The 15207-nt window shown below is 42.2% G+C and overlaps 1 protein-coding gene across 1 annotated transcript in view; it reads right to left on the minus strand.

Annotated features, from left to right (window-relative positions):
• The window catches only part of LOC135234158 (pleckstrin homology domain-containing family A member 6-like), a 62503-nt gene extending 47617 nt beyond the window's left edge, over nt 1-14886 (minus strand). The window contains exon 1 of the mRNA XM_064298444.1: nt 14644-14886. The gene's annotated coding sequence lies outside the window, so the exon portion shown is untranslated. The remainder of the gene's footprint in view (nt 1-14643) is intronic.
• Nucleotides 14887-15207: the final 321 nt, after the last annotated feature.

The following is a 15207-nucleotide window of genomic DNA, read 5'->3' on the forward strand; positions in this document are numbered from 1 at the left end:
CAGGATGAGCCATCCAGCAGCCTGTTTCATATATTCAAACATTACAGGTCCCTGAACTCAAAACCCTTTCCTTCACGAACATGGGTTCCAGAATGTTCTACATCTCTGTATTCCGTAGAATACTCCATGTTACAATATTCAAGGCACTGCTACAATGCAAGAGAAGGAAACCTTTTGCCAGGGATGTCTTGTCTTCAAATGCTTGCTGTAGTAACATGGGCCTAATGCATTCACTGGATCACATGAGTAGGAACAGAGAATCTATGAATTTCTCAGTTTTTCAGAACTGTTTTCTGTGGTTATGGGCATGAAGAGGTGTTGTTGACCTTTGGTGTGACAAAAAATGTTGGCGTGTGACACAGAAATCCTACCGGTCTATGCTATCTGGTTAAAAAACAAGGACATGCAAAGATACCTGTTGAGAACAGGACAAGGGCCTGCCGAGTTACTTCAGCCTGACTACCTCTCACAAGAACAACAGCACAGGAAAACACCCCCAGGTACGTGTGCCTTTGTCTGGGCATTTACCCTGCTGATTTATTGGGTATCACACAGTGAGCCAGTTGCGTTGGTCCGTTTCTTGAATCTGAACGAGGGGCGCGATCAGGCTCCCTATTCACAAGCCTGCAGGTGCAGATTAGACACAAGGGGAAGCTCTTGAGGGGTGTATCTGTTTGAAGTGAAACTGGCCCATGGAAACCATTTCAGATCGCAAATCACTGCCCCAGACAGACTAGCAATGACGGATTTAGCAAAAACACATTGTTCCAACAGTACGTAACTGCTGCCAAACCTAGGTGTTTTTCACCTGAAAGCAAACGTATTACTATTACACCCTCTCGATAATAAATACTGACCATGTCGGAGAGAGCCTTTACAATAAGGCAATAGGAAAAAGAAGAAGAAGAACAAATAGAATAAGAAGGCCACTCAATTCATCATCTCTTATAAGTAACCTGAAACTGAACTGGAGAGGTGTGTAGCACGGGTGAATGCATGGCATGGCATGGCAGGTTAACTGCCAGCGGTAACAAGCTCCTGCCCATTTAATCACTATGCATTGCTACAGGTGGAATAAGAAAAAATAACAGCTTATGACAGGTTTATATTCTGAGGTATCCTTAACTTTTTTTCAATTCAAATATAATGTTAACTTGTGCATTGCCTGTTCTTATAAACCTTTGCAATCAGTTCAGCCACTGCCATTCATGTAAAACTAAATGTCTGTTGGACAGTCTTTAAAATGTAGTCATACTGTACAATGTGCTATAGGAGATGTTCCAACCAAAAACAAAACTAAACATTATTTTTGAAAAATAATCAAATAATAAACACATGTAGAATCTCTGGAGACATAACATCTCAGTACAAACTGCTTTGCAGTAACTTCATTATTTTTATTTTTGCTTAGACCACATCCCTGAATGCCCCCATACCACTGTAAAGCCAGCATATCATCAGAAACTTCTGAAAATATCTCAAATAAAGTTCAATGCTCACATAAACTGTCTGGACCAAACAGAAATATACAATAAAACTGAAATAATATCAAAGAACCACTGAAAGAGAACGATCCCTTTAAGTGCCTATGTGGTTTCACTGAATCTGGGCCACAGACTGGGTGTGACCAGCAGCTGGTAAAGTTCCCTCACTGGACAATCAGATCAGGCCATCGGCAACATGAACAATATGGTGTCCAGCTCTGAGAAAAATGATATTTGAAAAGCAAGCTTTCTCTGTCCAGAACCAACAGTAGGGGCAAAAATAGCAACTGTAATATAAACAGGATGGGGTATAAATGTTTATTTTCACCTGCTGTGTTTTTTCATGCCAGCATCCTGGTCTTTCATTCCATTCGGCAGCTCTGACTGAGAACAGTGAAAGAATACGATGGGAGATATAACAAATGCATCAGCATTAGCGAACAACCATAATGTGACTGTTTTCTAATAAGAAACAATGCAGCAAACCCATCACCTACCACCCTGTCCTCTCCCTCCAGATTCTCAAAATAGACCATAATCCCAGCATGGCATCATGAGATTTCTCCCCTGAGCCACAAAGTTCAGCATTTTCCGAAGAGACTCTCTAAGGCAGTTTTTCCCACAGCTGTTTTCTTACCTCGTAAGCATTCAGCAGAGGTAGCCCACAGCAACAGCCTTCCCCTCACTGACAAACAGCACCCAAAGCTGCATACTAAACACTCCTGTCACGTCACCTCGCTTTTAGTCAATCCACAGTATGCGATTCAGAGATTTCTGTGTTGATATTTTCATAGGTACTACTGAAAAGCAATGAGAATGTATTGAGAGTATGATATATCTTCTAGAAGAAAATTCAACCTCAGAAAATATAAATAGTGAGTATAAACAGCCTAATTAAACAATGTGTTCTTTTAAGTATACAGTGCTTCAACATGTAAGTAAATTACAGCAAATCTACAGATTCCTTTATGCCTGCAGGTGTTTTATAAAGTGTGCTCTGTAATTGTGGGTAATGTGGGCTGGGGTTCCACAGGGGTTTGAAAAGAGTAAGCTGTAATTTTTGACTTGGGTTCTGAAGGGGGTTTGTAAAGTGAGTACTGTAATTTTGGGCTGGGGTTCCACATTTGGTTTGTAAAGAGCATGCTGTAAATTTCAGACTAGGGTTATGTAGGGGATTTGTAAAGACCATCCTGCAATTATGGGCTTGGGTTGTGCGAAGGGGTTTGTAAAAGTGCATTCAGTAATTTTGGGCTGGGGTTCCACAGAGGGCTTGTAACAAGCATGCTGTAATTTTGGACTAGCGTTCTGCAGGGGTTTTTTTTAAGTGCATGCTGTAATTTTGGGCTGGGCTTCTGCAGGGGGCTTGGAAAGTGCATGCTGTACTGTAATTTTGGACTAGGCCTTTTCAGGGGGCTTGTAAAGTGCACATTATAAATTTGGCCTGGGGTTCTGCAGCGGGTTTGTAAACTGCATATTGTAATTTTGGACTAGGGTTCTGGAAGTAGTTTGTAAAGAGTATCCTGTAATTTTGTACTACAATTCTGCAGGGATTATGAAAGCGTCTACTGCAGTTGGACTGAAGGGGTTCTGCAGGGGGGTTTGTAAAACGTGTAATGTAATTTTGGACTGAATGGTTTTTGAGAGGAGAGATTGAGCTAGGATAGGCACTACAATGTCTTTCATTAGGCTGTTCAGCCCAGAGAATGCTGGATTTTCCCACAGAATAACACACTTAATGACACAAGAGTTCCATCCCTAGGGGAGCTACAAATAACATCAATGGATCACAAAAAGACTTGGATGGAAATACTATCTGCACCAGCCAAGATGTATTTTTAAATTCTTTTCAAAATCTTTGTTGTGAAGCATCTAGAATGCCTGAAAAGACTGAAAAGCCAAATCTCATTACCAATAAATCTACTCATCCATCGATCTGTCTGTCTGTCTGTCTGTCTGTCTATCTATAGAGAGAGACAGAGACATATTTAGAAAGAGTATAAATATATACTCTCATTTATATGTTACATGAATAGTTAATGATCTCTTAGCGAGGGAAAGGTTTAAGGCAGTTGCAGCCAGTGCCACTATAGAATAATTAAATCATGTATTATTCCTCCTTCCAGGAGGAAAGATTGACATAATTTGTTATCAAAACTAAGGATACATCGTTTGGACAGAAAGGTAGCCAAATAAAATATTAGGAAACCAGTAATACTAGATAGGTAGTTCGCTACCTTGTTACTAGTTTCCCCATCTTTCATAGATAAATTCCTCATCTTTTATTTGGCTCATCTTTCTGTCCAAATGATTTATCCTTAGCTTGACAAATGTATATTTTACTGATTGCCAATAGTCCTTCCAATTAAACATCATTCTCTTAAAATCCATTAAATAAGAATACCAAAACAGGCTAAATGCATAACATCACATAGGAGTTTACAAAAAAAAGGAGCAAATTATTTCACTAAAAACTATCACAAGTGAAAGAAACCATCAGATGCAAACCCATGAAAAGTGGCAAAACATGCAAGATAAAACAAGATAAAAGACACAGAAAACCACAACAATGTTAGTTTGACAAATGAGGTCAAAATTTCCTCGATTCAATTCTTATATTGTGGTGAATCTTCGATAGGACACTAGTTTCTGAATCCTGTATCTTGTCTAGACATGACCATGGTGTTATTGCCGTCGCGACTGGAATACTTTTGAGATTAATACTTTTGAACGAAGAGTTGCTGAAATCATCTTTATGATCGATCACGTAGAAATTTTAAAGACAAAGAAATATGCTCAAATTCCTGGCACAAAATTTACATGAAGTTGGAGTTCAACAGAGACAGATTCAGCGAAGTATCTCTGGTGTCAGTTTTCCTGAGTTGTGCAAACAAGTTGTGCGACAAGTTTGTGCGCTCCTCAGCGACGTGGAGTGACATAAAACGAACACAGAGTTAGGCGAAGTGTTTGTTTTCGAAAAGTGCACGTTGCTTGGATATGTGTACTGCCTACTAAACATTTAAAAGGCAATTGGATGACCTCCTCTATTGACCCACCCAACCCCAAAGCCAATTGCTATTCACATTATTGGGAATTTACCAATGGTCAGAGTGCTGCATTTACAGTCCAATAAAGTAAACTATCACTTTGACATAGTCATATCGTTAAACATGTGCAAATATATGTGATAGCTATTGGGTTGTCTTACAGCACAGTGACTATGTCCTTTGAAGACACACAGATGCCTTTTGTGCAGCTCAGAAATATGTTCTGACAAATTGCCCAACCCCTCAGGATGGCATATATACTCAAACTGTGCATGGCCTGTAAAGTTTTCCCACTCACTGTCAATTATAGTTACTTCTACCCATAATTCTGCCGCCATAACAAAATGGCGGCAATAAAGCATAACAGGCAGCAGTGTGGTATAATGGTTAAGAATATGAGTTTAAAATTCCAAGGTTGCAGGTTTGAATTCATGGTGTGGCAATGTCTTTGTACCCTTAAGCAAGGTACTCAACCTGAATTGCTTCAGTAAAATATCCAGCTGTATAAATGCATTGCATACAATCTGGGTAAGTCACTCTGGACAGGAGTTTCTGCTGAATGCCAATAATGTAACACAGAAAATCTGCTGTGTTAATTGGCTGGTTGCCTAAAGACAAGTCTCTTTCTACTAAATAGCCTGCAGTTAGTCCTTTTAATTTAAGCCTTTTATTCTTAACATTGAAAGTTCTGTCTCTCAACCGCGGAAGCTGGAACATTGCAATATGATTATTTATGAGGGTGGGGGGTGGGGGGAGTCCTAGAACAATTTCTGTGGCAGGGGATATTCTATCCCTGGGCAAGGCTCACAAACTATAATATTCCACATTCCACCAGAAACTCCAAACCAATAAGGATAAAGAACTGGAGGAAATGGAATGTAGGCTAAGTGCAAGGAAAACAGGTGCTGACCATCTTCTTACAGTGGAGATCATGTGCTCAGACAGAGAAAAAATACTGGAATACAACAACTGGCTACCAATAAAAGACAATGCACCAGTTTTTCAAGTTTTAAATCACGGAAATCATGTAATCTAATCAGTCAAATCAAATATGAAATAGCTATGTATGTTTTTATGTATGATATTATGAGCAAGAGACTGGCACCCACTCCACAGAGGAACTCTCATCAAGCCTGCAAATAGAACTGTAATCCACCCAAGCACCAAATTTTAGGGACCTCTCTTCGCTGCAGAAATGTCACAAAGGTACAAATTATGGGTTCCATAACACTGACGTGCACTCTCAGACAAACAGACAGCTTCAATAAAGAGTATCTCCACCCAGAACTCTTTCTGAAGCCTCGCTTAGACTATTTTACATTTGGTGAAGAGGCCGCCTCATGCAGTATGTGACATGCTTCATCACCTCTAAGTGAACTGCCCCTCCTTAGCAGTGGTGAAGAAGCCATCTGCTTGATGAAAGGCTATACTGTTTTTCTTCAGTTTTTTTTTCATTCACTTTATTGATTGTAAAATACTGTGTTGTAAAATACTGGTTATTTTATAATTTTTAATAAAAAATAAAAAAAGTAATTTTTATATCATAAAGGCAACAGTATCAATAACATATATGATATGATTCCATGTGAGTTTACAAAATTAGAACATGTCATGTCAGTTTTTCTGTAGGAGGATATAAGGTCATTCTGTTTCTTTTAGACAGGATATGAGGTCAGATTGTCTCTCTTTGGCTGAATATGTGATCAGTTTGTTTCCTATTATAAGGGAATCAGGTTACACTGATTTTCTTTGACGGTATATGAGGTCAGTCCTTCTTTCATTGGCAGGATGTGAGATCCTTTTGTCTCTCATTCATTGCAAATTAAGTCAGTCTGTAAATATCTCAGGATATGATACCTGTCAGTCAGTGAGTGGATGTGCCCTCTGTTGCTAGGCGCCCAAATATCCTGTGGCCTGAGAGACAGAGGAATACACTCATCCCACTAGATACCAGTATGGTATTCCTGCAGGAATAACAAACCAATCAAAAGATAATGCTTCTTTTCTGTGCACAGCAGAATTAAACATGGCAATTCAGCGAGCCAATTACGAAAGCCCAAAAACCTGAATTCCAAGAGTCTGTCACAGCAATAAGTCCTGCATCTGGGATGTCGATCAGTCTACTGGAGAACCAAACCCCATGATGTTTGGGCTCTTCTGTCTTCCAAACGCAGATAACAATCTCTGTGATGTAAACACATCACACATTGTTGTTGGACTGGCAGTGTGTGCCTGCCAGACGCTCGGGGAAGGAGAAGCCATAACAGGTCTGTGTATGGACAGGAATGGTCTGAGTCACAGAGCAGTCATCAGGGATACACGCAGATAACGGGAAGTCTGTGCTCCGAGGGCAGGCTTACTAACACTTAAAGGTAATGATTATGAGATTGGGTTATAAATTACAGCCAGACATCTGAAGGATGTAGCCAGAAGTGTTACCTGCCAGTCACCTCCTGTTAGCTACACAGCTGCTAATGGGTCACCACTGGCGCCCGTGGGGTGCAATCTCCTTTGAGCATGTTTTGACCTGCTAGGGTCCCCATGTGAGGTGGGATGAATCTCTGTATAGCCTCCCTAACATGGCCTCTTTTTTTTTACTTAACATTTTAGTTGTTCAAGGTTAAATCTCTGCATATACTGTACCTGTTACCAAGTACCAGAACTGAGACATGGCAACAATCAGGGCAGGAGATCGCTTAGGACAGATAAGCTCCTGAAATGAGCATTGATCCTGGATAGTCTTCTTCCTCATGATTACATCACAACTTGTGAAGATGAAGCACTGTTGCACATCTTAGAAACCAGGTTCAAAGATGCTACATCAATAGTTTGAAGCTCACAAGATCCAGTCATCTTTTCACATCAATTAGCCCTAGACAGACCCCACCAAAACAAAATAAGGTTATCACTATTCTGCATTTATTTTCATGCACAGTGGTCTGATTCAATGGCATCAGTAGATTGACCTAAAGTGAGAACCTGAGTGGTGGGAAACCTGTCATACCCAGAGTTTCTCCTCAGGATCTGTTTGATAAGTGGGCTCTTTGTTGAAGATTAGGGACCAATCAATAATACAGATATAGCCTCGCGGGGCATGACTTTGACTGTGAGCCTAATTGGTGGAGGAGTATCATTGGTCACACATTCTGTCAGTGATTTAATGTTATTCACATTCTGACATGTCCCCCGCTGCGGAACCTATCTGCAACCTCACACCCTCATTTCGGGAGCAGTCACACCAACACTAGACAGAGTAGGCATGCTGGGCAAACCAGTGCGCTTTGGTCGTGGACCCACAAATACGATCTCTCACCTGCGACGCCTGTCGAATTGCATTACCCACACCCCACGTTCGCCTGAAAGGACCGCGCCCCTTCGCTGTGTCTTGAGAGTGGAAAACTACAGACTGTGCTCCATGCCGGCCCTGCTGGCCCTGCCTGATCCTGCAGCGATCACCACGGGTGTGGATTACCGGAACAACGGCTCCCCATCAGCACGCATGAGCAGCCTTTTCATTTGTATTTCTTTTTTTGGAGTGTGTCCTTGCTGTTGCATTAATCTTCCCTTCTCAGCTCAATTGCTTGGCCTGTACCCCAGTACAGATGATAAGGGCTTAGGATTAATCTATATTAAAGGTGGTTATGGAAGTGGGGATTTACGCGTACAAATATCCCTCAACGCATGGTGCTCAGTTCATGCATTAGCTCGAGCTTGGTTTTATTCCCCAAAATCCTGTCAGAAACAGGCAGACAGACAGATGGACAGACAGGCAAGGAGACAGACAGACTGCATTGATTCACAGACTCCATGCTAAAGTATGTGCATGCTTAAGGGATCATATTATTTTGTCATTTTGACAGCAGACTCTCGCAGCAGAGAACTGCGCTGAGAGGGAATCTGTCCACATGGCTGAGGAAACAATCAATATCTGATCTCAGTTCACAGATCTGAGATGAAAACAATTTGTAGGAAAATAAATTTTGTGTGTTTGTCAGATAGATTAATTAACTATCTAGTTGTCCCAAACAACCAGAGACTCTTTCTTTTTCTTTTAAAACACCCAGACTATAGAATAAGATATTTGAGGAAGGATCCTCAGCACATTGGATTTCATTGATGACCATTTTTAATAGCAACTGTTCATAATGTGATGTACAGCATGTTAAAAATCATGGGTTAAATGGGTCAGAGGTGGTTCAGATATAAGAAAGGAAAACGAATGGTTAAAACAGGATTATTTTGGCAGTAATGCTGATAACACAGTGGAACATCCTACATCTGTGATATTGATGAAAGCAGCACGTAATCCTAATCCCCCTGGAGACAATATTACATGTTTTCCAGCAATGTCCTACCAGACAGGCGACCACAGAAAAAAAGGATTTAACAACTGTCAGCAAATCAGCAGTGATGCCACAGGTCAAATGTCACAGGTCACAGTGTTCTCCTAGCCCTGTTTAGAGCTTGCCTTCGGATGATTTCTGAGCCACCAATGAGACAGAGCGGGCCTTTTTTTAAGCAGAAAGCTTAAATTAATCTCCTCTGGATTTAATTCTGCTGCTGGGTGCACAAGTTTACTGTAATACCTTCCTACAAGTACTACAGTATGTGCGAAAGCCTGACAGCTGTTTGAGAAGCCAGTTATGGTGAACCTTGTTTCTTCAAACGGAACATAAAATTAATCACTCATGTCTCACATTATTATTATTATTATTATTATTATTATTATTATACTGTAAGTAGTAGTAGTAGTATAGTTTTTGCCATTGTCAGAAGAAGAAGAAGAAAAAAAAGAAGAAAAATGAATTCCTCATAAGGACTGGTGTGATGTGGACCATACACATATTTTTTTATTTGACATTAGTGTGTTATTAGTATAACTATTGGCATGTTATCTTGTGTTTTATTTGGGCTGCTGAATGCTGTTGTGTGGGCTTCACAGGGCTGGGGTTGCGAGTTTATGGACAGTTGAAAAGCCAGCAGAACAGAGACCTTCAACCTTACAACTGCTCTGTACGTCAGCATGCTGATTTACGGATTCTATTAAACAGGAGTGATGCTGGGAAAAGAGCTCTTTCTCTCCCTCTTTCTCTGTCTCTCAACACACACACAAATATATGCATACACATACAAACATGCATGCACATGCACACACGTGCACTAGAAATTTAGAAATATCATCTAGACAGACATTTTAGGTCCCAAAAAAGAGTATGTCTGATCAGCCTAGACTAAGAACCTATTTCTTGTTACTAGCTAGTGGGGCTAATTCCACTAGCCATGTACAGTATGTGCAGGCTTAGAGTATGGTTAGCAGGGTTGATGTACTGTCTCCATGCCTGTCTAAAACTAGGAAGCTAGTTTCAACTTTTGACAAGCACAAAGTGTGGTTATTTTGATCAAGCATGCAAACATTTGCTTAGCTTTATATTCTTTATTCAGCCCATGATTGCAACATTAGCCACTCAGCATGCTAATCCCACTCGCAGTTCCTGGCTAGCAGGGTCGATGAACTGTCTCCATGGCTGTCTCCCACAACAACCCACTGGCTAAAAAACCCCATTTGTTTTCTTGTTTTGTGTACAGAAAAGGTCAGCATCATACAATCAGCAGATGCATTGCATCACCTCCTGATCTGAATACTATAGCACTGACAGGAACTAGAGAGCTAGCTTTAACTAACAGAGTTGGCTGACATTGGTCCAAGTGCTATTTTATATGTTGGCAACTTTGCACTGAAACTGCCCATTGGCAAGTTGGACCCCAGATAAATTGGGTAGCGACAGCCCTCTCTGCTCTCACCAGTGGAACAGAGTGCAGGCATTGGCATGGCCAGGAATACTTCTACATCAACTCTGATAATTGTGATTTTTTTTCCTCCCTTGGACCCCCTTACAGCTTGGGTCTTGGGGCTTGTGCCCTGGTAAGCCCACGCATTAATACACAATACATAAATAGGCCCAGGAACAGGCACTCCAAAACTCAGAGGTTCCAGATCGTGTTCTGGCAGGACCCAGCACAAATTAAGCACTGTTTAGGTGTAAAAGCACAACGGGATTGCATCCTCTGCCATGTTATTTTTTTGTTGTTGCTTTTTTCGCCTGTGTTTTGTTTCATTCAATGCTACTAAATATCCCAGGAGGTTCCTTAGCCATCAGGGAGAGCAAGGAATGAAGAGGAGGATGAAAGCTCAGCACTGAAAGAAGGAAGCTGAATGTGTGGCGCAGGCACATAGAGATGTTGTCAAAGCAACCAGAGAGACTGGAATATAATTATAAAAACATCAGCTATCGCTGACATTGATACAGTCAACAATTTGGCAGGTTTTTCACAGCTGGGGTGTAGTTCCGGCCAGTTAAAGCCAGTTAAGGGGAAGAAACAAACCTTTCAATCAGACATTCAGTTTAGAAGCAGACATAACCTGGACAATCAGACATCCAGTTGGGAAACAGACACAAACCAGACAATCAGGCATTTGGTTAAGAAGCAGACACAAGCCAATCAGACACCAGCTTTGGGGGACACAAAGATTAGAGAAACAGATATAGATGGTGAGAAGCGAGAGAGGAGATGGAGCTGGCTGGCGGGGGCACACAGGACGGAACTTAAGGAGTTAATCTCTCACCCTGCAGACCAGACCTCGACTCCTCATGCCTCCTCAGTCACCACCTGCTTCACTTCCTGATCCAGAGTCATCTCCGTCTGGCCCTTCCCTGCCAAGCTGCCCACACACTGACATTGTTTTTGTTTATTTGGGAACTGGGTTCTGAGTCCTGTCCAAGAACACCCTCATTTTTTGCTCAAACAACACAGTCTACACCTCTTACAGAAACACAATCCTCGTCTGCTTCAGAAAACAGCACAGTCTGCACCTCCCTCAGAAAACAGCACAGTTTACACATCTTGCAGAAACATAATCCTCACCTCCTTCAGAAGGCAACACAGCATACACCTCCTTCAGAAACAAACAACACTCCGTCTGGTTCAGATCATTTTCAAATTTATTAAATTGGCATAATATACTCTACTGGGGCTGCACATTTTGCTAAAGATGAATAATTACCAACAACAAGCAATAATTAACTGTATTAAAAAAGAACAAACACCTGCTCCTTTCCTGTTCTGCATTTCTTATCATTTTTTCTCTTCTGCTTTCTCTCTCTCTCTGTTATTCTGGGTTGTCAGGGAGCTGGTCACTGATAGGTTGTCATGGAGACTCTGCAGTTTCGTACTGGAGGGCCTCTTGACAAGCAGGTGAGGGCCAATGAGGAATTTAACCCTTTGGTACCCAGGCCTTTCCCAATCCAGTTTAGAATTTAATATTTGGGTAGACGCTTTTAGCCAAAGTGACAAGTGCATTTAACTTAGAAAGTAAACACCACTTGATCTGATGATTGGAACTTCGCATTTTCATTCACAACACTGCGATTTAACAGTGGTTCGAATTCCTGACCCAAGGTGGGTCATACCAGTGGCTTTTAGAAAGCAACCCACCCACTGCCTCTCGCTCACTCGTTTTCTCTATGTACTATGTACAATATAAATTATGCATTACATTACATTTATTTGGCAGACGCTGTTAAAATAGATATAGATTATAGATTAAACTGATTAAACTGCTAGATTATGGATTAGTTAAAAAAACAAACCTATTAATGAAAACGGCAATAAGTGATGTTGCGTGTGCATGCGTGTTTGAGTGCATTGCGTGACTGCGTGTAAGCTTGTACGTGTGTATGCTGTGTGTGCATGTATGTGTGTGCATGTGTGCACTCTCTCTCTCTCCCTCTTTTTACATTTAGAAGATGCTCTTATCCAGAGTGTCTTACATAAGCACATTCAATAGGTTTACAAGGGCAACAGAAAAGGATGACTAGCACTGTTTTTGTAACAGTACAAATGAGAGGTGCTAGAATCAACTGTACTTCCAGCAAAATCAATTATTTTGAGCCTATTCAACTGCCCCTCTCATACCACTGACCTAAGGAGGTTATCACCATTCAGTAGTATGGTAGTGTGGTGCATCATGCACACATGCAAGCCAGACCACCGCTCCACAGAGACCAACATCAATGTTCTCAATGGTTGTTATAGCAACCTGTTAATCAGGGCACTTCCCTTCTTGTCCAGGGGACAACCATTGGTCCAGACCTGTCCTAGTCACTCATTGGATCATTCTGCAGAGCTGAAAATGTTTAAGCAGCTCCCCGTGGAGACAGACAGACATGTACACTGGAATGATCACCTTTCATTCCTCCAATCAACAGTGAGGATAATAATGGCTGTGATTAAGCCCAGAGCAGTGGGAATATTGCTCCCTTTTTTCAGGTGCTGAAGTATTCACATGGTGAAAAATCCAGTCTTGTTGTTTGGAGCTGCTTCTGCCTGTTCTCTTGATCTCGGAGCATAAGGAGGAAAAGCGATGTTTTGTGTGCGTGTTTTAATAAGGGATGTTTATGCGGAGCGTTTTTGGCCACGCCACGCCCCACGGTGGGCATCTCAGCAACGCAGCATTTGGCTGTGCTTCTGCGGCGTACGGCTTTAGCAGACTTCGCCTGATCTCTCACCGCTACGCTCCTCCTGAGATCTCTCTATGCGCACGATGAGATGTCCAATGCGCAAGAGGCAGAAATAAAAAGAGGGCACTCCGAACCACTCTCACTTCACATCCATATTTCTCTCCCCCTCACATTTATAAATCTGCACAACAACCCTGGCACATTGCAACATCATCTCCCCCTCCCTTCCCAGCATGCACCAGCATGCATCCAACTGCACCTCAGGACAAATCCTCCTCTTCATCCTCAACAAATATAAAAAAGGCTTGGTGATCATGCCGTCCAATCAGAGCAAAGGCTGTGGCTTAACATCTCCTTTCAGACCAGTCAAAAAGCAGGAGGTTGAACATGAGCAGAAAAGGGCATTAGCTTCGGGTGATGTGTGTGGAGGTACAGCATCTGCATATCTAGCAGGACAGACTTTTCAGGATTTACATATACACAGTATACACACACCTATTCAGCGACTCCCCACACCCTGCTCTGTGATTAAAATCAGCACCACAAATCCTAAGCTGTATGGGACTGTGTGTTTCCTATGTATCGAGCAAAAGCACACACTGTACACATGAACACACACACATACAAGCACACACACATACATACATAATCGTAAACATGCACGAACACATGCACAAACACATATCCATGCACGCACAAGCTTGCACAAAAACACACAAATATGCACACATACATACATATACACACATATGCACCAACAAACACACAAAACCACTCACACATTTATGTCTGTCCCTCCATCTGAGGGAATGCCAGTATGATTTATATATTTTCAATCATATGTTCTAGCTGATTACGAATGTACCCCTGCATGCACACTGCCAAAATAGAAGCTGCAGTCAATGATTACTGCAGTCAGGGAGGTTCATCTGGCTGTCAATATCTCCTCAGAGTCGAGTGCATCAGCACAACCTCATGTGAGTAGTCTGAGTCACAGTCAGAGCTAAGGAGGGGATGGGAAATGAGGCATAGACAGTGAGGGTATTGAGTCATAGTCAGTGAGGATATTAAGTCATACAGCGGGGGTATTAATTCATGGACACTGAGGATATTAAGTCACAGACAGTGAAAATATTAAGTCATACAGTGAGGATATTGAGTCATAGATAGGGGATATTGAGACAGACAGTGAGGATATTGAATCAAAGGCAGTTGAAATATTGAGTCATAGACAGGGGTGATATTGAGCCAGTAGCAATAGGGCAGGGTAAGAGTCAGTCACTAATCAGCTAGCAATGTATCCCTCTCTCAGCAGGAACATTAAAGGAAAAATACGCACATGATTGCTATACCCAGCTCAAAAATACAAACTAAGACGCACATACACACACACACACGCACACACACACACACACACAATCGTCACTGATGAGCAAGGAATTAGAAGAAGAGCAGTGCTGATGCGTATTTAACAGCATGTTGCCTCCATGCACAAGCGCCTAGCCCTCAGACGCAGTGTGGTACACAGTCATTAGCACATTAGCCTCTGCGATTCCCCTCACCTCCCCACCCCCAGCCCAGAGACCCGTCACTTACCAGCCACCTGCTCACTGCTCCTCCAGCTGCAGCTTCCTCAGCGGCGGAGCGGGAAGATCTGGGTTTCCAGGGAGACGAAACAGGGACAGTGATGGAAACGGAGTAGAGAAGGAGACGAGAGAAGAGCACGCACTGCCGTTTACAGCGCTCGGAACTGTCTATTGTCACGATAGCCTGGCCGGCAACAGCATCAGTACCACAGAGAGATCATACAACAACAAGCACGTTTTCCTGGAGAGGCGGATGCAAGGAAGAGGGAGCGAAGGGGGGGGGGGGGGGTGTGGGGGGGGCGGCAGGGAGGAGGAGCAGGGTGCAGAAACAAGCACGCCCACTGTAAAAATCCCTGGGTATTTATCACGTCACATGACAAGGTCGGAGATGTCAGCAGTGCTGTGTCGCTTCATTACTGAGGAGAGAGACAGGAGGAAAAAAATTTTTTTGCTATTTCATCCAGATGACTGCCACGTCAGAGATGCACCACTCTTCATAGACAGATTAAACCTGTATTTCCTTTTGCCCCTCCTCCCAGGGCTGCACAGCCAGCCAATAGGATGACTGGTTCAT

Source organism: Anguilla rostrata, chromosome 11 (assembly GCF_018555375.3).
Source record: "Anguilla rostrata isolate EN2019 chromosome 11, ASM1855537v3, whole genome shotgun sequence".
Lineage (NCBI taxonomy): Eukaryota > Metazoa > Chordata > Actinopteri > Anguilliformes > Anguillidae > Anguilla > Anguilla rostrata.